The sequence below is a fragment of the Balaenoptera physalus genome (assembly GCF_965194825.1).
Source record: "Balaenoptera physalus genome assembly, contig: HAP1_SCAFFOLD_578, whole genome shotgun sequence".
Classification (NCBI taxonomy): Eukaryota; Metazoa; Chordata; class Mammalia; order Artiodactyla; family Balaenopteridae; genus Balaenoptera; species Balaenoptera physalus.
In genome coordinates this window covers 446,106-471,644 of record NW_028126161.1, presented here as the reverse complement: position 1 = coordinate 471,644, position 25,539 = coordinate 446,106, and the positions used below count along the sequence as shown (strand labels likewise).

The window sequence follows — 25,539 nt, the reverse complement described above, 5'->3', positions numbered from 1 at the left end:
GATTTACACCTTTAATAGAATAGTGAGCACAGCAGCAACAATCATTTGTGAGTATTTACTATAGACTGTGTATGTTTCTAATTTTTTTGTGTAGGATTCCAGGAAAAAGGCCTGGGCTGCGGCCACAATGGGCGTGGCCCCCAGGCCGGGCCGCCCCTCCAGGACCCCCGACGGGGCCCTGCGCTCCTGGCGGCTCCCTCCCCCGCCGCCCCGCTCCCTCCCGGAAGGCCACGGGGCAGAGCGGTCCCACCCACTGCGCGCTGAACAGAGCCCGCGTTTCCTCAGAGCTGGAACTCCCGGCTCAGGCGGCGTCTCTTCCCTCCGCCTTCACGGAACTGCCCCGGAGCCCGAGGGGAGGGCGACCTCACTGAGGCTGCCGGCTCTGGAGGTGCCCCGGCGGCCGAAGCCATGACAGTCGCGGGGACGGCGGGCCGGGTAAGTGGGCGCCGACCCTCCGCCTGGTCCGGTGCCCGGGCGGCAGCACAAGACCAGCTTCTGAGGGGCAGGGGTTCGCTGCCACCCGCCGCTGCTGTGCAGAAAGAGCGGCCTCCAGCGTCTGGTCCCCGGGAACTTCGGTCCGTCCTCTCGCCCCTGCCCTCGTCCTGGCTCGCGAGGCCTGGTGGGCGTGAGGAGGGGGTCGGCCTGAGCGTCCTGAGGGGAAACGGGGCAAGGGAGGCGCAGGGTCCGGCTGCAGCGTCAGCGCCCCTCTTCCCGACTGCGGGGAAAGCGGCTGAAAACTCCTCCCGAGGCGCGCAGGCCCCTTATTCAGCCGAGTCCCTCTGCGCTCCTTCCTCCCTGAGCTAAAGTACCGGGGGGAGGGGACAGGGCAGGGAACTGGCGCAGGTAATGGGGAACATCCAAAGGTGATTGTTAACTAAGGAAAACCAGCTCTCCCAAGGTGAGGAATGCGGCGCTTTTCTTTGCCTGGGCTCTCTGAATTCCTTCCTTTGATATGCACCTCAGCTCTCTGGGGCCTGCATTCTGTATTTGCATATCCTGGGTGCCTCAGGGCCCGCCGGCTCACATTGGAGGGCTGCAAGTGCTGAAGACTGTGACATCCTTTGTTTACTGATAGGGCAAGAACTATTCCATTTCTCACAGGCCTGAGGGGCAGACAGTGGAAAAAAGTCAGAGAATCTCACTCGGCCTGTACTTTGGTTTACATATAGATAATATTTATACTTAACTGTGCTGATAGAGGTTCTCAAGTCCAATCAACTTGTTCTACTGCCCTCTATGTATCAATTTCATCAATATGATAAGATAAATGCCTATAGAATTGACTTAATCCATTTAAATAGGATAATGATTTTGAAAGGAAACATAATAGAAATATAGCAACGAAACCTTTACCACTAAAGGCTGGGTCTGGAACACCCTAAATAAATGTTCCATTGTTAAAATATTGAAAGATGTAGTCAATAGAAATATCAACAAAAATGACAAATAATAAGGGTAGCAGAATGTTGAAATGTTCTATCTTTATCATTAAAGTGGCAGAAAATCATTTATTAGTAGGCACTGGGGGCAGAAGATGCCTGATTTTATATCTGTGTCATATTTGTGCAGTTGTTTCAACAAGTAACTTAAAGACAAAATGGAAAAACAAGGAGGTTTGTGCCTGAGATCATGTTGATGTGAAACCAGGGATGGCCACCTTGTGCCAGGTGAGTTAAGTTTACCTGGCAGGTAGACCGCAGAGCTCCTGGGAAGCAAGGGTTGGAATTTTTCTGCTGGGTGCCCCTTAGGTTCTGTGACTTGACTGACTGTGAGTCATGTTTCTGGAAAGACCTGATCACAGGAAAAGGGTGGGAATAGAGTGATTTGGGGAGCAGCTAACAACATTCATCACAGCTCACGGCCTGAATGAATTTTAAAGAAACAGGAAAACAAATGCTTCTTATGGAATCAGAGAATGTGAGGGCTGGACAATCCCAGAAAATGAGGAACACCCATCCCATTTTCCAGATGACAAAACAGAGGTCCAGCAAGGTGAAATCCCTCACCCAAGTTGCACCCGTCTCTCCTCCCCACTACGTGGTTCATGAAAGCAGGACTCTTCCTGTCTTGATCACTGCTGAACCCCAAAAAGGGCCAGGCATCTAGCAGCTGCTCCAAAAATTTGGGTTGACTGTAGGAACAATGCTATTTCTTTCTTTCTCACTCTTATTCAGGATTGTGCCAAGAACTCGCCAGGTTGCAATGTAATTCGATAAATGTAAATATTAATTGAGTTTTGTTGTGATGAGGACTTAGGCTTTGAAGGTAACAGACTTGGTTCAGATCTTGGTTCTGCCACTCCATAGCTGTTTGGCTTTGGGAAAATTACTAAACCTCTCTGAGATTATTTCCTCCTTTGTAAAGTGGGGATAAATCTATCTGAGCCAGCAGAGCAGCTGCATGAGAGATGTGCACTAAATATTGGTCTTTCTCACTCTCCTACGCCATCTCTCTGTTCTTCCCAGAGAAGCTGTACAGAAGGATAGAGTACTTTTGTTTAAAATAGTTAACTAATTAATTAATTAATTTGTTTTTGGCTGCGTTGGGTCTTCGTTGCTATGCGCAGGCTTTGCCTAGTTGCGGCAAGCGGGGGCTACTCTTTGTTGCGGTGCGCGGGCTTCTCATTGCGGTGGCTTCTCTTGCTAGCCTTAACCCCAATGCTAGCCTTAACCCTGGCTCTCACAACATGAATTCCTCTTCCCATATCTTATCCACTAATTAATATAAATGTAGGCATATTATTTCTATTAGCCATATCACACCTAGCCATTTACTCCATCCTCAGATCTGGATGAACTTCACATTCAAAATACTCACTCACTGGAGCTCTAGGAGCAATAGCACAGACGATCATCTCATATGAAGTAATGTAGCAGTTATTCTATTCTCAGTCTTACTGATAAATGGATCATTTACACTTTCAACAGTAATTATTACACAAGAACACCTATGACTAATTTTCTCCTGACCCCTACCCAGAATTTGATTATCTCCTCAGTAGCCGAAATCCAACGAAGCCCCACTTGATTAAACGGAAGTAGCATCAAAACCTGTATATGTCTTCAATGTAGAAAATGTAGCAGGCCCATTCACCCCGTCCCTCCTAGAGAATATGTCAATTTCCCTATCATAAACATTTCCCCAGCAATCTATTTTTAGGAGCATTCGACAATCCCTAGGTGCCAGAATTATATACAGCCCAAGTCATCATTAAACACATCTAACAATCTCCTTTCTATGAATTTGAGCCTCCTACCTACAATTTTGATATGATCAACGCATACATCTCTTATAAAAAGTTTTTTTACGACTAACATTAACCCTATGTATATGAGAGTTTTCACTACTTGTCATCATACCAGGCAACCCACCACAAATTTAAGAAATATGTCTGACAAAAGAGTTACTTTGATAGAGTAAATCACAGAGGTTTCAATGCTCTTATTCCTGGAATTGAATTCTTCCTAATAATTTTACATTCTCCATGCTACCTACCACATTACACCACATGCTATATAGTAAAGTTCTCTAAGTAAGCTTCAGGCCCATACCCCCAAAATATTTTTATATATCCTTCCTGTGCTAATAAACTCTCATTGTTTTTACCATCATTCTACTGACCATTTTCTCAGGAAATATAATTGTATAACAAGCTCACACTGGTTAATGGTATCCCCATTCTAATAAAAAACATGAACCCATAAGCTACAGAAGCATCCAACAAATATTTCCTAAAACAGTCCACCACATCAATACTACTTATAATGGCTATTATCATTAATCTAATATACTCTGGTCAAAGAGCACAATGAATAACAAGAATCTTTAATCCAGCAGCATCCACCCTCATGACAATCGCCCTTGTCACAAAAGTAGGACTTTCCCCATTTCACTTCTGAGTGCCTGAAGTCACACGAGGCATCCCATGAACAGCAGACCTGATGCTATCAACATGACAAAATTGCACCCCTATCAGTTTTATACCACATGTCACCATCCATCAACCTAAATATACTATTAATCATAGTGATATTATAAATCATAGCTGGAGGCTGAGGCAGACTTCGCCATACTCACCTGGAAAATATTACACCCTCCTCATCAATTGCCCATATAGGATGAATAACAGCTCTTATAATGTATATTCAGATTATAACAATCCTAAACATACTAATTTATATCATAACAACACTATCTTCTTCTTATTTATGCCCAGATCATGTACTACAAGAGTATCATTATCACACACATGAGATAAAACACCTCCCATCACAATCATTTTCCTCACCATTATAGTATCATTAGGACATCGCCCATCACTATCAGGCTTTCTACCCAAATGAATAATTATCCAAGAGATAACAAAAACGACAACATCATTCTACCAACACTAATAGCCATCATAGCAGTCCTCAGCATATATTTCTACTTGCAGCTAACATACTCCACATCACTAACTATATTCCCTTCATTAAACAACACAAACACAAAACAATTTGAACATACAAAGAAATAACCTTCCTATCATTACCAATCATAATACCCACACGGTTACTACACACAACACCCATTCTATCGGTGCTGGACTAGGAATTTAGGTTAGTTCAGACCAAGAGCTTTCAAAACCCTAAACAAGTGAAATTTACTTAATTCCTAAAAATAAGGATTGCAAGACTTTATTCTACATCAATTGAATGTAAAGCAAACACTGTATTGAAGCCAAATCTTTACGAGATTGATGAGTTTTAACCCCAGGAAACTTTAGTTAACAGGCAAATCCTCTAGTCAACTGGCTTCAGTCTACTTCTCCTTCATTTGAGAAAGAAAAAAAGAAAAAAAAAAAAAAAAAGGCAGGATAATCACTGGCAGAATTGAAGCTGCTTCTCTGAAGTTACAATTCAATTTGTTGATTCACCACAGGGTTTGCCAGAAAGAGGGCTCAATCTCTGTCTTTAGATTTACAGTCTAATGCTAACTCAGTCATTTTACCTCGGTTCATACACTGCTGATTATTTTCAACAAATCACAAAGATATCGGCATTTTATATTTACTATTTGGTGCTTGAGCTGGAGTAGCAGGCAGCACCTTAATTATATTAATCCAGGCTGAGCTATGCTGACCTGGACCGCTACTTGGAGATGCCCAAATCTGTAAGGTTGTCATAACAGTCCCTGCACTTGTAATAATTTTCTTTATAGCTGTACCCGTTATGATTGCAGGCTTTGAAAACTGACTTGGGCCACTAATAACTCGGACACCTGAAGTAGCATTTCCCCCAATAAATCATATAAACTTTTGACTACTTCCCCCATCATTCTTACTCCTACTCATATCACCAATAGTAGAAGCTGGTTCTGGTACCAGTGGGACGGTGTATTCAGCTCTAGCCTGCAATCTGGCCCATGCAGGAGCCTCTGTCGACCTAACTGTTTTCTCCTTACATTTAGCAGGTGTCTCCTCAATTCTTGGTATTATTACTTTTATTACTATAGTCTTTAATACAAAACCAGCAGTCATATCCCAATACCAAACACCATTATTTGTTTAATCTTCCCCAACTATAGCCATATTACTATAATTACCAATCTCAGTCCAAGCAGCCAGAATTGCCATGCTGTTAAGAGATAGAAATCTAAACACTACTTTCTTTGACCCTGCAGGAGGAGACCGAATCCTATAGCAACACCTCTTTTGATACTTTGCTCACCCTGAAGTCTGTATTCATGGCCTAACAGGGTTTGTTATAAACTCACATAGCATTACCTACTATTTAGGACAAAAATTGCCTTTCAGCTATCTGGGAATAGTATGAGTCATGTCCATTGGTTTTTTAGGAGTTCTCTTGTGGGCCCATCATATGTTTACCATAGGGATAGCTGTGGACTCAGGAGCATACTTTGCATCAGCTACCGTAATTACTTCTATCCCTACAGGAGTAAAAGTATCTAGCTGATTAGCAACTCTTTATTTAATTTTTCTTTTTCTTTCCTTTTTTTTTTTTGGCTGTGTTGGGTCTTGGTTGCTGCGCATGGGCTTTCTCTGGTTGCGGTGAGCGGCAGCTACTCTTCGTTGCGGTGTGCGGCCCTTTCATTGCAGTGGCTTCTCTTGTTGCAGAGCACGGCCTCTAGGCGCGTGGGATTCAGTAGTTGTGGCTTGCGGGCTCTAGAGGGCAGGCTCAGTAGTTGTGGCACACGGGCTTTTTGCTCCGCGGCATGTGGAATCTTCCCAGACAAGGGCTCGAACCCGTGTTCCCTGCATTGGCAGACGAATTCTTAACCACTGCGTCACCAGGGAAGTCCCTGGTTAGCAACTGTTCACGGAGGTAATACTATATGACCTCCCACTATATTATGAGTTTTAGGCTTTAGTTTTTCTTTTTACAGTAGGTGGTTTGACAGGAATCATCTTAGTCAACTCATCCCCAGACATTGTCCTCCAGGATACATACTATGTAGTAGCACACTTCCATGACCTAATGTCCATGGGAGCAGTCTTCACTATTATAGGAGGCTTTCTACACTGATTCCCACTATTCTCAGGTTATACAGTTAACTCAGCATGAGCAAAAATTCACTTCACAAGTATATTTGTAGTAGTAAATATGACTTCCTGCAGCACTTTCGTGGCCTCTCAGGGATGTCACTACGTTAGTCTGAGTACCCTGAGGCACACACAACATGAAATATTTTGTCTTTAGGCTCATTCATCTCAGTAGCAGCAGTAATGCTAATAATCTTCATACTTTGAAAAGGATTTGTGTCTAAACAAGAAGTCTTAGCAGTGGGAATTGCTACTCCTAACCTAGAATGGTTACACGGATGTCCTCCACCATATCCTACGTTTCAAGATCCTACCTATGTAAATGTAAAATAAGGAAGGACTCAAGTCCTTTTCAACCAGTTTCAAGCCAACACCATAACAATTATGTCTTCCTCAATAAATGAGATAAAAGTAAAAAGTGATGTAGCTTTGTCAAAGTTAAATGATAGGCTAAAATCCTGTATATGACTAAGGCATATCAATTTCATCTAGGCTCTCAAGATACAACATCACCGATTATGGAAGAGCTTTTACATTTTCTTCATCACACATTAATAGTGATTTTTAAAATAAGTTCTCTAGTCCTCTATATCATTTCACTAATATTGACATCTAAACTCATAGGCATACAATAGATGCACAGGTAGAGAAAATGTGAACAATTTACTAGCTATTATTGTAATCTTAATTGCCCTATCATCATTGTGAATCCTTTACATGATACATGAAATCAATAACTCTTCCCAAACCATAAAAAAACTATGGGTCAGTAAAGATACTGAAGCTACAAATACACAGATTACGAAGATTTAAATGTTGACTCCTCTGTAATCCCCACATCAGAGCTAAAACCAGGAGAATAATGCCTAATAAAAGTCAACAACCGAGTAGTTAGGGATAGTCATTGAATATTAGTTTCATCTGAAATTGTTGTACACACCGGAGTTGTTCCTTCTCAGGCCTAAAAGAAGCTGCTATCCCAGGACGCCTAACTTAAGGAATCCTAATATCAACAGGACCCGGCCTATGTTGTGGACAAGAGAGCTCGTTTTCCTGAGTTCAAAGACAGGACAGAGGGATATGTCTGAGATATGGGGTGAATCTGCAGCCCATGGGGATGCACTCTCCAAGCTCCAGTATAGGAATGGGGCCTCTAGGGTCCCAGGCCACCCACCACGCCCTCTGGAGCAGGATCTGGGCAACATTCCCTGTCAGTGATGAGGCAGCCCTAGCACTTGTCACGGCCCGATGTGGTGTCCTATGTGGGCCCCATGCTCTTGGGACCACACCCCACACTCTGCAGGTCCATGCTACAGGGTCCTTCATGCCTCAGGAGTAGAGACCACACAGCAAGCAGTTCCCTCCCCAACCAGCAGGAGGAGGGGAGGAGAGCAGGGGCACCAGGGGACTCTCACTCAGACAACAACACCCCAGCGGTGCCAGCGGGGACAGTGATGATGCAGATGAGGCACAGACCAAGAGATGGGACCAGAGGACCCAAAAGGCAGCTGGTCAGGTCCTGGCTCACCTTCACCCCGGACACCTTTGTCCCGCATACACCCCCTTCCTCATACACCCTCTCCTTAAATGCAGATTCTTCAGATGCGAACAGGCAGAGCTTCAGACTGAAAGTCAGCTCTTCCAAAATGACCCGTCAGCAAACACTGCAGGATTCCACTCCAGTGGGTGCCCTGCAGTCGACAACTCAGGGACTGAAGTGGATATCGGTGCCAGGGGCAGTGGGAGGGAATGGGGAATGAGACTTTCATGGTTGTGGAATTTTGGTTTTGCAGGACGAAAAGTTCTAGTGATGGTGGTGATGGCTCCACGAGAAAGTGAATCTATCTGATGCCTCAGAAACGTGCACTTAAAATGGTGATGATGGTAAAGGGTATGTGACGTGTGTTTTATTTCACTTAAAATAAATTCTTAAAATAATGTCTTGTTAATTGAGATTCCATTTCGACTCCCCTTCATCACAAACGTCGGAGGCCCAGACACAGTCCCCTACCTTAGGGGCCATCACGGTACCCTCACAGAGCACATGGGAGACCATTCTTAGGGGGGGCTAGTCTGTGCTCACCTGACCTCTGTCCAGCGGGACCCAGGCAGTGGTGACCCCCATAGATTAGACATATGATATGATATAGTATTAATACGATACCACCAAGTGTTGTCACTCACCGGAACACAGAGCAGCAACCCACTCAAACATGCCTGACCTCATATGATTGTGACAAGATGAAGAGAAGAAAAGGAACCACAGGTTAATCAGGACAACACCCTTAATGCAGAGGTTGGAAATCTCAAAGGGGACAGGACACACTGCAGGCAAAGAGCGCATATGCGGTCTCCCCATCCATGTGATCCTGACCCATGCAGGTATGGTGAGACCCACACAGTCCCCTCACCCTATACCTGGGGCCACACATCCACACTCACCAGGGTGACCCACCTCCCCAGACCCCTCCACCTGGGTCACATGTCCACAGTCCCAGGGTGACCTCACCTCCCCAGACCCTGCACCTGGGGTCACACGTCCCCTTGGTCAGGACACCATGGCTCTGCAGGGGGCTCCCCCAATGTGGAAACAAGCTGGGTCCCTGGGACCTCCTGGGATGGGAAAAAGTGTCAGGTGGGTCTCCTTTCCCCACACTTGTCCCAGAGGAGTCCTCCTCTTCTCACTTTGGTTCTGTGTGATTTGAACTGTTTGTACAGCTTTCATACTAAAGTTGAACACACGACCCTGGTGCTGGCATGCTCGGTCCTTTCTCGTCTCACTTACATGTTGAGAAAACTCACAGGACAGCAGGGCTGAAAGCCGAGGGGCAGCTCTGGACTCTGCTGAGTAGGGACGGTAGACTGGAGGGAGAGCTCAGCAGCAGCCTCAGCTGTCACCCATCGGTCTTTTGCCCCATCTGCGTGCCCTGCAATCAATTCAGCAGCTAAACCTGCTTCCCTATGCACCATGCACGTGCTGGTAAATTGGAATTATTGCCAGGTAGTCCTCCTGAGGATTCTCCATGAGCCCCAGGGAAGGTGAACCTTGCAGGGATTAAGACTAAGGCCCCGACCATAGCACTGACCCTTGGGAGGACCAGGTCACCACACTCAGAAGAGAGGCTGTTACGTAGACAAGCCCACCTCAGCTCCAGACCCCAGACATCTAAGCACTGACATTCAGATGCAGGCACGGAGCTTCCCAGTACTGAGGCCAGGCCGGGTCTCTACCCAGGTCCCCATAGTCCTAGCGTACACAGAACATGGTCAGGTCTAAATCTTCTTATTATAGACAACACATGGTCAGCTCTAAACATAATCAGTAGACAGGACATGCAGAGGTCTAAATCTACCATGTAGACACAACTTGATCATGTTTAAACTAGCTTAGGGCTGATCTCATAGGGGGTACAGATCACACACATGGATCTCTCATCTTTGGACACCCACGTCAGGAAACTGAACAAAATCTTTGTCATTAAACATTTCAACAGGTAAAACAGAAATGTTCCCAATTTCTCTGGCCACCTGATGGTCAGGATCCACGGGCGAGCCACGAACTTCTTAGAGTGCAGCCCAGTCTGCTGCCAGGACAGACAAGAAGTGGCCTGATTCCAGCCTCCCAGGCTTCCAGAAGGAGGCGGCCACACTGCAAGCCAGGTCAGGAGAGTCCTGCATGGTCCGGGCCGGGAGATCCGGTCTGTCCATTCGGCTGGCCGATTCCGGGCGGGGCGATCAGGGCCGCTGAGAGCCCTGCACTCAGGTCCTGCTTCCCTGCAGCGTGTGCGTGTGCGTGTGCGTGTGCGTGTGTGTGTGTGTGTAGAGGGGGCGGTGGCTGACGGCTCCCATGGTTCCCAACCCGGGCACCGCGCTGTCTTCGAGGGGAGGCACGGGGAGAGGTAGGGGCACAGAAGCCGTTGGAGAGGAGAACCCACCGCGGAACTCCTTGCACACTGGCTCGCCCCACCCGGAGACCCGCCTGCCCATCGTGGGCCGCATGTCGCCCCCCAGTCCCCCACCCCCGAGGGCAGGGTGCCTGCTCTTTCAACAGCACAGGGTCTCACATGAAGGAGACCCAGTGTGGACTGTCAGCCCCCGACTCCTGATGCTGTGTTTAGGGGGAGAATGAACCCCCTTGACTGGGCGATGGGACCCTGTGAGGAAAGAGGTGGCGGCCCGATCCAAGTCGGGGCCTGGCTGAGATATGAGGAAACAGGAGCCAAGGGCAGGGCCTGGAGGCCAGGCCAACAGGAGGGGCACCCCCAGCCTTGGCCGGGCTCTCCAACGGTGACATTGTTGCTTTAGGGGACCTGGGACAGGTGACTGAATGTAATGGGAGTCTAAACTGGACCCTGAATGCGGCTTAAAGAAGGTGTGAAGGATGTTACTGAGACAGTGACAGTCATTGGAAGACAAACTCTGTGTCAGGATATCCTGCTCCATCCATTTAAATCCCTGAGATCTGTGACCTTTACGTGGCTACGCAGGATTGTTAGAGCAGCTGCGTGCGGATATATCTGGGGCACAATTCAGTCTGCAGCCAACTTGCAAGTGGTTCCAGCAAACACACAGGTGTGCGCACAGGCAGGCACAGCACACACACAAACATATGCACGTGCACAGCAAAAATATATTCACACACTAGCATGTGAACACACATGCACCCATATGCCCATGCACACACTAATGTGTGCAAGTTCACATACCTATCCACATGCACAGCATATTTATGCAAACAGGCACATGCACACGCATAGCACACACACAGGGAATAAAGTGAATCCGTAAAGCATTAATTCCTGAACACAAGTGAAGCTGACATGTATTTTTCCCTTTTCTTAGCCTTGATGTTTTCCACAACAAAAAGTTTAAGAAAAAAGTTAATGGCAAATGACTTTTGATTCATAGGACTTTCTGATTTTATTCCACAAATATTATGACAGCAGAAATGAATGTAGATATTACATGTGTCCACTAATGGAAGAATGGAGAAGAAAAACACGGTCCATCAATACAAGGGAATGCTATTCAGCCTAAAAAGGAAGTCAATTCTGACACAGGATGCAGCAGGGATGAACCTTGAGGGCATTATGCTCAGTGATGTAAGCTAGACACAAAAAAACAAACAGTGCTTGATCCACTCATACAAGGCCCCTAGAGCAGTCGGAAATATAGAGACATAAAGTAGGATGTTGAGGGCCAGAGGCTGAGGGAGGGACAATGGGGAGTGAGTGTTTAATGGGGACTGTTTCAATTTTGCAAGATGAAAAAGTTCTGGAGGAGGATGGTGGTCAGGTTTGCACAACAGTGTGAATTACTTCCTGACCCTGAAATGTGCACTTAAAAATGGTTAAGATAGTACATTTTATGTTATGTGTACCAGACCACAATTTTTAAAACTTTTCCAAAAACAACAGGAAATAGTCCATGAATACCACAAGATGCACAACTTCACTAACAAGAGAGGGATTAAAAGCCATAAGAAAAATACTGTGCATACGCCTACCAGAATGGCAGACATGAAAGACATAGAATCAAATATCAGCAGGATGTGGAGCAATGGAAAGCCTGGTACGCAACGGGGGATGCAACCACTTCTGAAGCAATCGGGCCTCAGATAGCGAAGTCCGTGCACAGAGACCCACAGCGCTCCTCCCAGTTGAACACAAACCCACCAGCGCTGCACCAGGACACACGGACATGGACTTGCAGCCACAGGAGCCAAACCTGAAGGAACCGGAAGGCCATCACAGACGGATGCAGAAATGAACCATGCACGCTCCTATGAAGGAATATTCCACAGCAATGGAGTACATTTTGTTTAAAGGTAGTAAAACTATAAAAATTATTTTTTAAAGAAAACTATATTTACAAGATGAAAGAATCTATAATTCTGGCACCTAGGGATTGTCGAATGCTCCTAAAAATAGATTGCTGTGGAAACGTTTATTATAGGGAAATTGACATATTCTCTAGGAAGGACGCGGTGAATGGGCCTGCTACATTCTCTACATTGAAGACATGTACAGGTTTTGATTCTACTTCTGTTAAATCAAGTGGGGCTTCACTGGATTTCTGCTACTGCGGAGATAATCAAATTCTGGGTAGGGGTCAGGAGAAAATTAGTCATAGGTGTTCTTGTGTAATAATTACTGTTGAAAGTGTAAATGATCCATTTACCAGTAAGACTGAGAATAGAATAACTGCTACATTACTTCATATGAGATGATCGTCTGTGCTATTGTTCCTGGAGCTCCAGTGAGTGAGTATTTTGAATGTGAAGTTCATCCAGATCTGAGGATGGAATAAATGGCTAGGTGTGATATGGCTAATAGAAATAATATGCCTACATTTATACTAGTTAGTGGATAAGATATGGGAAGAGGAATTCATGTTGTGAGAGGCAGGGTTATGGCTAGCATTGGGGCAATAATATATAAATTGATGATGTTGATGGACATAGTGGTTCTTTAATAAGTACTTTGAATGACTCAGCAATGGGTTGTAATCATCCATGGGGGCTGATGATTTTTGGCCCTTTCTGGATTTGTATATAGCCTAGGATTTTCCATTTGGTTAATATGAGGAATGCTATGGTGAATTAAATTGGGTAATTTGTGAAAGAATGTTGATTATAAACATATTCTTAGGAAGAGGACTTGAAGCAGTGCAGAAAAAGTTTCAGTTTTACATAATTACCGGGCTCTGCCAGCGTAACGAACCCTGTTCTACAGTAGGGTATGTATAAATTAATTGAATGTAGATTATATCATCATTTAGTTTGAAGACATTTTGTAAAGGAAGCCGTATTGCTCTTGTCCTTTCATACTGGAAGAAATCTGCAATAGACAGAAACCAACCAGGATGACTCCAGTCTGAACTCAGATCACGTGAGACTGTAATCGTTGAACAAACAGACAATTAATAGCAGTTATACCGTTGAAATGTCGTGATCCAGCATCAAGGTCATAAACCATATTGCCCATATGAACTCCAGAATACAATTACACTGTAATCCCTAGTAAAACTTGTTCCATTGACCAGTGTTTTAGAAGAACAGGTGATAAAGCATTTTGACTAGCTGGCCTAAGTTTTAATCACTCAGAAGTGGTTTTATTCTCCAAAAAATAAATGGCGCATGGGCTCAAGACACACCTGCTTCAGTAGTTGTGGCGTGCAGACTCAGTAGTTGTGGCCCAATGGCTTAGTTGTTCCGTGGCACGTGAGATCTTCCCGGACCGGGGATCGAACCGGGTCCCCTGCATTGGCAGGCGAATTCTTAATCACTGCATCACCAGGGAAGTCCCAGATTCGCAGTCTCCCTTTTAATATACCTTAAGCCCAAAGAATCCATGGAAAATTGTTAGAGAAAATAAGGCAATAAAATATTGTAAGGACTATAACAGAAGCATATAGTACACAGTTCATATAGACACATCCCAAGCAGTTACAAAGTATATTAAAAGGGAGGCTGCAATTTTAAAAGAATAAGAAAAAATTATACCCACAAACTCCCAATCTTTCCTGAAACGTTGCAATCTGAAACCCTATTGTAGGAAGCAGAAGATTCCAGGAGATATTCTACAAATGAAGGACTGCACACCCTGTGGTTGGATAAGGAATTCTGGAAGGAAGGTATCCTCACCCAAGGAGAGCAGGTTCCTATACTTCTCTAACATCACATCCCTGTACAATTCCCATTGATCTTGGTCCAGGCATTCTCACTCCTCTTGACAGAAATCTATGGCCACATCCTGGAATGTCAGCAGTCCCTGAAATTAAACGTACACATGCCATGTGGCCACGGGAAGAGTTCATAATATGACCCAAGAAGGAAACAGCAAGTTAAGAGAAGGTTTTAATTTAGAAGAGTCTCTTCAATTATCCACTAATATATATATATATATATATATATATATATATATATATATATATATAATTTTTTTTTTACAAAGTAACTTTCTCTACCTTATTTCTAACTACAATAAAAGAGTATGGCATGTGATCCACAAAACCAATATAGAGACTATACTTGTCTGGAAAAGAAATGATAAAATGATGGTTTCAACACAGGCATATGCATTTTTGAGTGTTTTATTTATATCAAACTGGATAAAATGTGTGTATTTCTCATAGAGAAAAGACCTGTCGAGGTAGAAATGTACCTTTCAACTCTTCATGGGTACACGAGTACACTGGGGAGATTGTAAAAGTGCAGATTGTGATTCAGTAGGTCCGGTGGGCCTGAGTTCTATTTTTTTAACAAGCTCATTTTTAACTAGTGATGCCACAGTCTCTGATTCATTAACCACAACTGTGAATATCAGAGACATAATTAGAAAGGTAAAAATTCACATTTAATTTTGAACTTAAAGTGTTTTATGGATTTACACCTTTAATAGAATAGTGAGCACAGCAGCAACAATCATTTGTGAGTATTTACTATAGACTGTGTATGTTTCTAATTTTTTTGTGTAGGATTCCAGGAAAAAGGCCTGGGCTGCGGCCACAATGGGCGTGGCCCCCAGGCCGGGCCGCCCCTCCAGGACCCCCGACGGGGCCCTGCGCTCCTGGCGGCTCCCTCCCCCGCCGCCCCGCTCCCTCCCGGAAGGCCACGGGGCAGAGCGGTCCCACCCACTGCGCGCTGAACAGAGCCCGCGTTTCCTCAGAGCTGGAACTCCCGGCTCAGGCGGCGTCTCTTCCCTCCGCCTTCACGGAACTGCCCCGGAGCCCGAGGGGAGGGCGACCTCACTGAGGCTGCCGGCTCTGGAGGTGCCCCGGCGGCCGAAGCCATGACAGTCGCGGGGACGGCGGGCCGGGTAAGTGGGCGCCGACCCTCCGCCTGGTCCGGTGCCCGGGCGGCAGCACAAGACCAGCTTCTGAGGGGCAGGGGTTCGCTGCCACCCGCCGCTGCTGTGCAGAAAGAGCGGCCTCCAGCGTCTGGTCCCCGGGAACTTCGGTCCGTCCTCTCGCCCCTGCCCTCGTCCTGGCTCGCGAGGCCTGGTGGGCGTGAGGAGGGGGTCGGCCTGAGCGTCCTGAGGGGAAACGGGGCAAGGGAGGCGCAGGGTCCGGCTGCAGCGTCAGCGCCCCTCTTCCCGACTGCGGGGAAAGCGGCTGAAAACTCCTCCCGAGGCGCGCAGGCCCCTTATTCAGCCGAGTCCCTCTGCGCTCCTTCCTCCCTGAGCTAAAGTACCGGGGGGAGGGGACAGGGCAGGGAACTGGCGCAGGTAATGGGGAACATCCAAAGGTGATTGTTAACTAAGGAAAACCAGCTCTCCCAAGGTGAGGAATGCGGCGCTTTTCTTTGCCTGGGCTCACTGTATTCCTTCCTTTGATATGCACCTCAGCTCTCTGGGGCCTGCATTCTGTATTTGCATATCCTGAGTGCCTCAGGGCCCGCCGGCTCACATTGGAGGGCTGCAAGTGCTGAAGACTGTGACATCCTTTGTTTACTGATAGGGCAAGAACTATTCCATTTCTCACAGGCCTGAGGGGCAGACAGTGGAAAAAAGTCAGAGAATCTCACTCGGCCTGTACTTTGGTTTACATATAGATAATATTTATACTTAACTGTGCTGATAGAGGTTCTCAAGTCCAATCAACTTGTTCTACTGCCCTCTATGTATCAATTTCATCAATATGATAAGATAAATGCCTATAGAATTGACTTAATCCATTTAAATAGGATAATGATTTTGAAAGGAAACATAATAGAAATATAGCAACGAAACCTTTACCACTAAAGGCTGGGTCTGGAACACCCTAAATAAATGTTCCATTGTTAAAATATTGAAAGATGTAGTCAATAGAAATATCAACAAAAATGACAAATAATAAGGGTAGCAGAATGTTGAAATGTTCTATCTTTATCATTAAAGTGGCAGAAAATCATTTATTAGTAGGCACTGGGGGCAGAAGATGCCTGATTTTATATCTGTGTCATATTTGTGCAGTTGTTTCAACAAGTAACTTAAAGACAAAATGGAAAAACAAGGAGGTTTGTGCCTGAGATCATGTTGATGTGAAACCAGGGATGGCCACCTTGTGCCAGGTGAGTTAAGTTTACCTGGCAGGTAGACCGCAGAGCTCCTGGGAAGCAAGGGTTGGAATTTTTCTGCTGGGTGCCCCTTAGGTTCTGTGACTTGACTGACTGTGAGTCATGTTTCTGGAAAGACCTGATCACAGGAAAAGGGTGGGAATAGAGTGATTTGGGGAGCAGCTAACAACATTCATCACAGCTCACGGCCTGAATGAATTTTAAAGAAACAGGAAAACAAATGCTTCTTATGGAATCAGAGAATGTGAGGGCTGGACAATCCCAGAAAATGAGGAACACCCATCCCATTTTCCAGATGACAAAACAGAGGTCCAGCAAGGTGAAATCCCTCACCCAAGTTGCACCCGTCTCTCCTCCCCACTACGTGGTTCATGAAAGCAGGACTCTTCCTGTCTTGATCACTGCTGAACCCCAAAAAGGGCCAGGCATCTAGCAGCTGCTCCAAAAATTTGGGTTGACTGTAGGAACAATGCTATTTCTTTCTTTCTCACTCTTATTCAGGATTGTGCCAAGAACTCGCCAGGTTGCAATGTAATTCGATAAATGTAAATATTAATTGAGTTTTGTTGTGATGAGGACTTAGGCTTTGAAGGTAACAGACTTGGTTCAGATCTTGGTTCTGCCACTCCATAGCTGTCTGGCTTTGGGAAAATTACTAAACCTCTCTGAGATTATTTCCTCCTTTGTAAAGTGGGGATAAATCTATCTGAGCCAGCAGAGCAGCTGCATGAGAGATGTGCACTAAATATTGGTCTTTCTCACTCTCCTACGCCATCTCTCTGTTCTTCCCAGAGAAGCTGTACAGAAGGATAGAGTACTTTTGTTTAAAATAGTTAACTAATTAATTAATTAATTTGTTTTTGGCTGCGTTGGGTCTTCGTTGCTATGCGCAGGCTTTGCCTAGTTGCGGCAAGCGGGGGCTACTCTTTGTTGCGGTGCGCGGGCTTCTCATTGCGGTGGCTTCTCTTGCTAGCCTTAACCCCAATGCTAGCCTTAACCCTGGCTCTCACAACATGAATTCCTCTTCCCATATCTTATCCACTAATTAATATAAATGTAGGCATATTATTTCTATTAGCCATATCACACCTAGCCATTTACTCCATCCTCAGATCTGGATGAACTTCACATTCAAAATACTCACTCACTGGAGCTCTAGGAGCAATAGCACAGACGATCATCTCATATGAAGTAATGTAGCAGTTATTCTATTCTCAGTCTTACTGATAAATGGATCATTTACACTTTCAACAGTAATTATTACACAAGAACACCTATGACTAATTTTCTCCTGACCCCTACCCAGAATTTGATTATCTCCTCAGTAGCCGAAATCCAACGAAGCCCCACTTGATTAAACGGAAGTAGCATCAAAACCTGTATATGTCTTCAATGTAGAAAATGTAGCAGGCCCATTCACCCCGTCCCTCCTAGAGAATATGTCAATTTCCCTATCATAAACATTTCCCCAGCAATCTATTTTTAGGAGCATTCGACAATCCCTAGGTGCCAGAATTATATACAGCCCAAGTCATCATTAAACACATCTAACAATCTCCTTTCTATGAATTTGAGCCTCCTACCTACAATTTTGATATGATCAACGCATACATCTCTTATAAAAAGTTTTTTTACGACTAACATTAACCCTATGTATATGAGAGTTTTCACTACTTGTCATCATACCAGGCAACCCACCACAAATTTAAGAAATATGTCTGACAAAAGAGTTACTTTGATAGAGTAAATCACAGAGGTTTCAATGCTCTTATTCCTGGAATTGAATTCTTCCTAATAATTTTACATTCTCCATGCTACCTACCACATTACACCACATGCTATATAGTAAAGTTCTCTAAGTAAGCTTCAGGCCCATACCCCCAAAATATTTTTATATATCCTTCCTGTGCTAATAAACTCTCATTGTTTTTACCATCATTCTACTGACCATTTTCTCAGGAAATATAATTGTATAACAAGCTCACACTGGTTAATGGTATCCCCATTCTAATAAAAAACATGAACCCATAAGCTACAGAAGCATCCAACAAATATTTCCTAAAACAGTCCACCACATCAATACTACTTATAATGGCTATTATCATTAATCTAATATACTCTGGTCAAAGAGCACAATGAATAACAAGAATCTTTAATCCAGCAGCATCCACCCTCATGACAATCGCCCTTGTCACAAAAGTAGGACTTTCCCCATTTCACTTCTGAGTGCCTGAAGTCACACGAGGCATCCCATGAACAGCAGACCTGATGCTATCAACATGACAAAATTGCACCCCTATCAGTTTTATACCACATGTCACCATCCATCAACCTAAATATACTATTAATCATAGTGATATTATAAATCATAGCTGGAGGCTGAGGCAGACTTCGCCATACTCACCTGGAAAATATTACACCCTCCTCATCAATTGCCCATATAGGATGAATAACAGCTCTTATAATGTATATTCAGATTATAACAATCCTAAACATACTAATTTATATCATAACAACACTATCTTCTTCTTATTTATGCCCAGATCATGTACTACAAGAGTATCATTATCACACACATGAGATAAAACACCTCCCATCACAATCATTTTCCTCACCATTATAGTATCATTAGGACATCGCCCATCACTATCAGGCTTTCTACCCAAATGAATAATTATCCAAGAGATAACAAAAACGACAACATCATTCTACCAACACTAATAGCCATCATAGCAGTCCTCAGCATATATTTCTACTTGCAGCTAACATACTCCACATCACTAACTATATTCCCTTCATTAAACAACACAAACACAAAACAATTTGAACATACAAAGAAATAACCTTCCTATCATTACCAATCATAATACCCACACGGTTACTACACACAACACCCATTCTATCGGTGCTGGACTAGGAATTTAGGTTAGTTCAGACCAAGAGCTTTCAAAACCCTAAACAAGTGAAATTTACTTAATTCCTAAAAATAAGGATTGCAAGACTTTATTCTACATCAATTGAATGTAAAGCAAACACTGTATTGAAGCCAAATCTTTACGAGATTGATGAGTTTTAACCCCAGGAAACTTTAGTTAACAGGCAAATCCTCTAGTCAACTGGCTTCAGTCTACTTCTCCTTCATTTGAGAAAGAAAAAAAGAAAAAAAAAAAAAAAAAGGCAGGATAATCACTGGCAGAATTGAAGCTGCTTCTCTGAAGTTACAATTCAATTTGTTGATTCACCACAGGGTTTGCCAGAAAGAGGGCTCAATCTCTGTCTTTAGATTTACAGTCTAATGCTAACTCAGTCATTTTACCTCGGTTCATACACTGCTGATTATTTTCAACAAATCACAAAGATATCGGCATTTTATATTTACTATTTGGTGCTTGAGCTGGAGTAGCAGGCAGCACCTTAATTATATTAATCCAGGCTGAGCTATGCTGACCTGGACCGCTACTTGGAGATGCCCAAATCTGTAAGGTTGTCATAACAGTCCCTGCACTTGTAATAATTTTCTTTATAGCTGTACCCGTTATGATTGCAGGCTTTGAAAACTGACTTGGGCCACTAATAACTCGGACACCTGAAGTAGCATTTCCCCCAATAAATCATATAAACTTTTGACTACTTCCCCCATCATTCTTACTCCTACTCATATCACCAATAGTAGAAGCTGGTTCTGGTACCAGTGGGACGGTGTATTCAGCTCTAGCCTGCAATCTGGCCCATGCAGGAGCCTCTGTCGACCTAACTGTTTTCTCCTTACATTTAGCAGGTGTCTCCTCAATTCTTGGTATTATTACTTTTATTACTATAGTCTTTAATACAAAACCAGCAGTCATATCCCAATACCAAACACCATTATTTGTTTAATCTTCCCCAACTATAGCCATATTACTATAATTACCAATCTCAGTCCAAGCAGCCAGAATTGCCATGCTGTTAAGAGATAGAAATCTAAACACTACTTTCTTTGACCCTGCAGGAGGAGACCGAATCCTATAGCAACACCTCTTTTGATACTTTGCTCACCCTGAAGTCTGTATTCATGGCCTAACAGGGTTTGTTATAAACTCACATAGCATTACCTACTATTTAGGACAAAAATTGCCTTTCAGCTATCTGGGAATAGTATGAGTCATGTCCATTGGTTTTTTAGGAGTTCTCTTGTGGGCCCATCATATGTTTACCATAGGGATAGCTGTGGACTCAGGAGCATACTTTGCATCAGCTACCGTAATTACTTCTATCCCTACAGGAGTAAAAGTATCTAGCTGATTAGCAGCTCTTTATTTAATTTTTCTTTTTTTTTTTTTGGCTGAGTTGGGTCTTGGTTGCTGCGCATGGGCTTTCTCTGGTTGCGGTGAGCGGCAGCTACTCTTCGTTGCGGTGTGCGGCCCTTTCATTGCAGTGGCTTCTCTTGTTGCAGAGCACGGCCTCTAGGCGCGTGGGATTCAGTAGTTGTGGCTTGCGGGCTCTAGAGGGCAGGCTCAGTAGTTGTGGCACACGGGCTTTTTGCTCCGCGGCATGTGGAATCTTCCCAGACAAGGGCTCGAACCCGTGTTCCCTGCATTGGCAGACGAATTCTTAACCACTGCGTCACCAGGGAAGTCCCTGGTTAGCAACTGTTCACGGAGGTAATACTATATGACCTCCCACTATATTATGAGTTTTAGGCTTTAGTTTTTCTTTTTACAGTAGGTGGTTTGACAGGAATCATCTTAGTCAACTCATCCCCAGACATTGTCCTCCAGGATACATACTATGTAGTAGCACACTTCCATGACCTAATGTCCATGGGAGCAGTCTTCACTATTATAGGAGGCTTTCTACACTGATTCCCACTATTCTCAGGTTATACAGTTAACTCAGCATGAGCAAAAATTCACTTCACAAGTATATTTGTAGTAGTAAATATGACTTCCTGCAGCACTTTCGTGGCCTCTCAGGGATGTCACTACGTTAGTCTGAGTACCCTGAGGCACACACAACATGAAATATTTTGTCTTTAGGCTCATTCATCTCAGTAGCAGCAGTAATGCTAATAATCTTCATACTTTGAAAAGGATTTGTGTCTAAACAAGAAGTCTTAGCAGTGGGAATTGCTACTCCTAACCTAGAATGGTTACACGGATGTCCTCCACCATATCCTACGTTTCAAGATCCTACCTATGTAAATGTAAAATAAGGAAGGACTCAAGTCCTTTTCAACCAGTTTCAAGCCAACACCATAACAATTATGTCTTCCTCAATAAATGAGATAAAAGTAAAAAGTGATGTAGCTTTGTCAAAGTTAAATGATAGGCTAAAATCCTGTATATGACTAAGGCATATCAATTTCATCTAGGCTCTCAAGATACAACATCACCGATTATGGAAGAGCTTTTACATTTTCTTCATCACACATTAATAGTGATTTTTAAAATAAGTTCTCTAGTCCTCTATATCATTTCACTAATATTGACATCTAAACTCATAGGCATACAATAGATGCACAGGTAGAGAAAATGTGAACAATTTACTAGCTATTATTGTAATCTTAATTGCCCTATCATCATTGTGAATCCTTTACATGATACATGAAATCAATAACTCTTCCCAAACCATAAAAAAACTATGGGTCAGTAAAGATACTGAAGCTACAAATACACAGATTACGAAGATTTAAATGTTGACTCCTCTGTAATCCCCACATCAGAGCTAAAACCAGGAGAATAATGCCTAATAAAAGTCAACAACCGAGTAGTTAGGGATAGTCATTGAATATTAGTTTCATCTGAAATTGTTGTACACACCGGAGTTGTTCCTTCTCAGGCCTAAAAGAAGCTGCTATCCCAGGACGCCTAACTTAAGGAATCCTAATATCAACAGGACCCGGCCTATGTTGTGGACAAGAGAGCTCGTTTTCCTGAGTTCAAAGACAGGACAGAGGGATATGTCTGAGATATGGGGTGAATCTGCAGCCCATGGGGATGCACTCTCCAAGCTCCAGTATAGGAATGGGGCCTCTAGGGTCCCAGGCCACCCACCACGCCCTCTGGAGCAGGATCTGGGCAACATTCCCTGTCAGTGATGAGGCAGCCCTAGCACTTGTCACGGCCCGATGTGGTGTCCTATGTGGGCCCCATGCTCTTGGGACCACACCCCACACTCTGCAGGTCCATGCTACAGGGTCCTTCATGCCTCAGGAGTAGAGACCACACAGCAAGCAGTTCCCTCCCCAACCAGCAGGAGGAGGGGAGGAGAGCAGGGGCACCAGGGGACTCTCACTCAGACAACAACACCCCAGCGGTGCCAGCGGGGACAGTGATGATGCAGATGAGGCACAGACCAAGAGATGGGACCAGAGGACCCAAAAGGCAGCTGGTCAGGTCCTGGCTCACCTGCACCCCGGACACCTTTGTCCCGCATACACCCCCTTCCTCATACACCCTCTCCTTAAATGCAGATTCTTCAGATGCGAACAGGCAGAGCTTCAGACTGAAAGTCAGCTCTTCCAAAATGACCCGTCAGCAAACACTGCAGGATTCCACTCCAGTGGGTGCCCTGCAGTCGACAACTCAGGGACTGAAGTGGATATCGGTGCCAGGGGCAGTGGGAGGGAATGGGGAATGAGACTTTCATGGTTGTGGAATTTTGGTTTTGCAGGACGAAAAGTTCTAGTGATGGTGGTGATGGCTCCACGAGAAAGTGAATCTATCTGATGCCTCAGAAACGTGCACTTAAAATGGTGATGATGGTAAAGGGTATGTGACGTGTGTTTTATTTCACTTAAAATAAATTCTTAAAATAATGTCTTGTTAATTGAGATTCCATTTCGACTCCCCTTCATCACAAACGTCGGAGGCCCAGACACAGTCCCCTACCTTAGGGGCCATCACGGTACCCTCACAGAGCACATGGGAGACCATTCTTAGGGGGGGCTAGTCTGTGCTCACCTGACCTCTGTCCAGGGGGACCCAGGCAGTGGTGACCCCCATAGATTAGACATATGATATGCTATAGTATTAATACGATACCACCAAGTGTTGTCACTCACCGGAACACAGAGCAGCAACCCACTCAAACATGCCTGACCTCATATGATTGTGACAAGATGAAGAGAAGAAAAGGAACCACAGGTTAATCAGGACAACACCCTTAATGCAGAGGTTGGAAATCTCAAAGGGGACAGGACACACTGCAGGCAAAGAGCGCATATGCGGTCTCCCCATCCATGTGATCCTGACCCATGCAGGTATGGTGAGACCCACACAGTCCCCTCACCCTATACCTGGGGCCACACATCCACACTCACCAGGGTGACCCACCTCCCCAGACCCCTCCACCTGGGTCACATGTCCACAGTCCCAGGGTGACCTCACCTCCCCAGACCCTGCACCTGGGGTCACACGTCCCCTTGGTCAGGACACCATGGCTCTGCAGGGGGCTCCCCCAATGTGGAAACAAGCTGGGTCCCTGGGACCTCCTGGGATGGGAAAAAGTGTCAGGTGGGTCTCCTTTCCCCACACTTGTCCCAGAGGAGTCCTCCTCTTCTCACTTTGGTTCTGTGTGATTTGAACTGTTTGTACAGCTTTCATACTAAAGTTGAACACACGACCCTGGTGCTGGCATGCTCGGTCCTTTCTCGTCTCACTTACATGTTGAGAAAACTCACAGGACAGCAGGGCTGAAAGCCGAGGGGCAGCTCTGGACTCTGCTGAGTAGGGACGGTAGACTGGAGGGAGAGCTCAGCAGCAGCCTCAGCTGTCACCCATCGGCCTTTTGCCCCCATCTGCGTGCCCTGCAATCAATTCAGCAGCTAAACCTGCTTCCCTATGCACCATGCACGTGCTGGTAAATTGGAATTATTGCCAGGTAGTCCTCCTGAGGATTCTCCATGAGCCCCAGGGAAGGTGAACCTTGCAGGGATTAAGACTAAGGCCCCGACCATAGCACTGACCCTTGGGAGGACCAGGTCACCACACTCAGAAGAGAGGCTGTTACGTAGACAAGCCCACCTCAGCTCCAGACCCCAGACATCTAAGCACTGACATTCAGATGCAGGCACGGAGCTTCCCAGTACTGAGGCCAGGCCGGGTCTCTACCCAGGTCCCCATAGTCCTAGCGTACACAGAACATGGTCAGGTCTAAATCTTCTTATTATAGACAACACATGGTCAGCTCTAAACATAATCAGTAGACAGGACATGCAGAGGTCTAAATCTACCATGTAGACACAACTTGATCATGTTTAAACTAGCTTAGGGCTGATCTCATAGGGGGTACAGATCACACACATGGATCTCTCATCTTTGGACACCCACGTCAGGAAACTGAACAAAATCTTTGTCATTAAACATTTCAACAGGTAAAACAGAAATGTTCCCAATTTCTCTGGCCACCTGATGGTCAGGATCCACGGGCGAGCCACGAACTTCTTAGAGTGCAGCCCAGTCTGCTGCCAGGACAGACAAGAAGTGGCCTGATTCCAGCCTCCCAGGCTTCCAGAAGGAGGCGGCCACACTGCAAGCCAGGTCAGGAGAGTCCTGCATGGTCCGGGCCGGGAGATCCGGTCTGTCCATTCGGCTGGCCGATTCCGGGCGGGGCGCTCAGGGCCGCTGAGAGCCCTGCACTCAGGTCCTGCTTCCCTGCAGCGTGTGCGTGTGCGTGTGCGTGTGCGTGTGTGTGTGTGTGTAGAGGGGGCGGTGGCTGACGGCTCCCATGGTTCCCAACCCGGGCACCGCGCTGTCTTCGAGGGGAGGCACGGGGAGAGGTAGGGGCACAGAAGCCGTTGGAGAGGAGAACCCACCGCGGAACTCCTTGCACACTGGCTCGCCCCACCCGGAGACCCGCCTGCCCATCGTGGGCCGCATGTCGCCCCCCAGTCCCCCACCCCCGAGGGCAGGGTGCCTGCTCTTTCAACAGCACAGGGTCTCACATGAAGGAGACCCAGTGT

At 45.3% G+C, this 25,539-nt stretch overlaps 2 long non-coding RNA genes across 2 annotated transcripts; both read left to right on the top strand.

Annotated features, from left to right (window-relative positions):
• The first annotated feature begins 246 nt into the window (after positions 1-246).
• LOC309653552 lies at positions 247-8,273 on the top strand. The gene is made up of 4 exons (XR_014259245.1): positions 247-435; positions 1,570-1,667; positions 5,662-5,737; positions 8,135-8,273. It is a non-coding gene; the product is annotated as an uncharacterized lncRNA (long non-coding RNA).
• A 6,898-nt stretch (positions 8,274-15,171) lies between these two features.
• Positions 15,172-23,188, top strand: LOC309653555. Its single transcript, XR_014259248.1, has 4 exons — positions 15,172-15,360; positions 16,495-16,592; positions 20,587-20,662; positions 23,050-23,188. It is a non-coding gene; the product is annotated as an uncharacterized lncRNA (long non-coding RNA).
• The last annotated feature ends 2,351 nt before the right edge of the window (positions 23,189-25,539 follow it).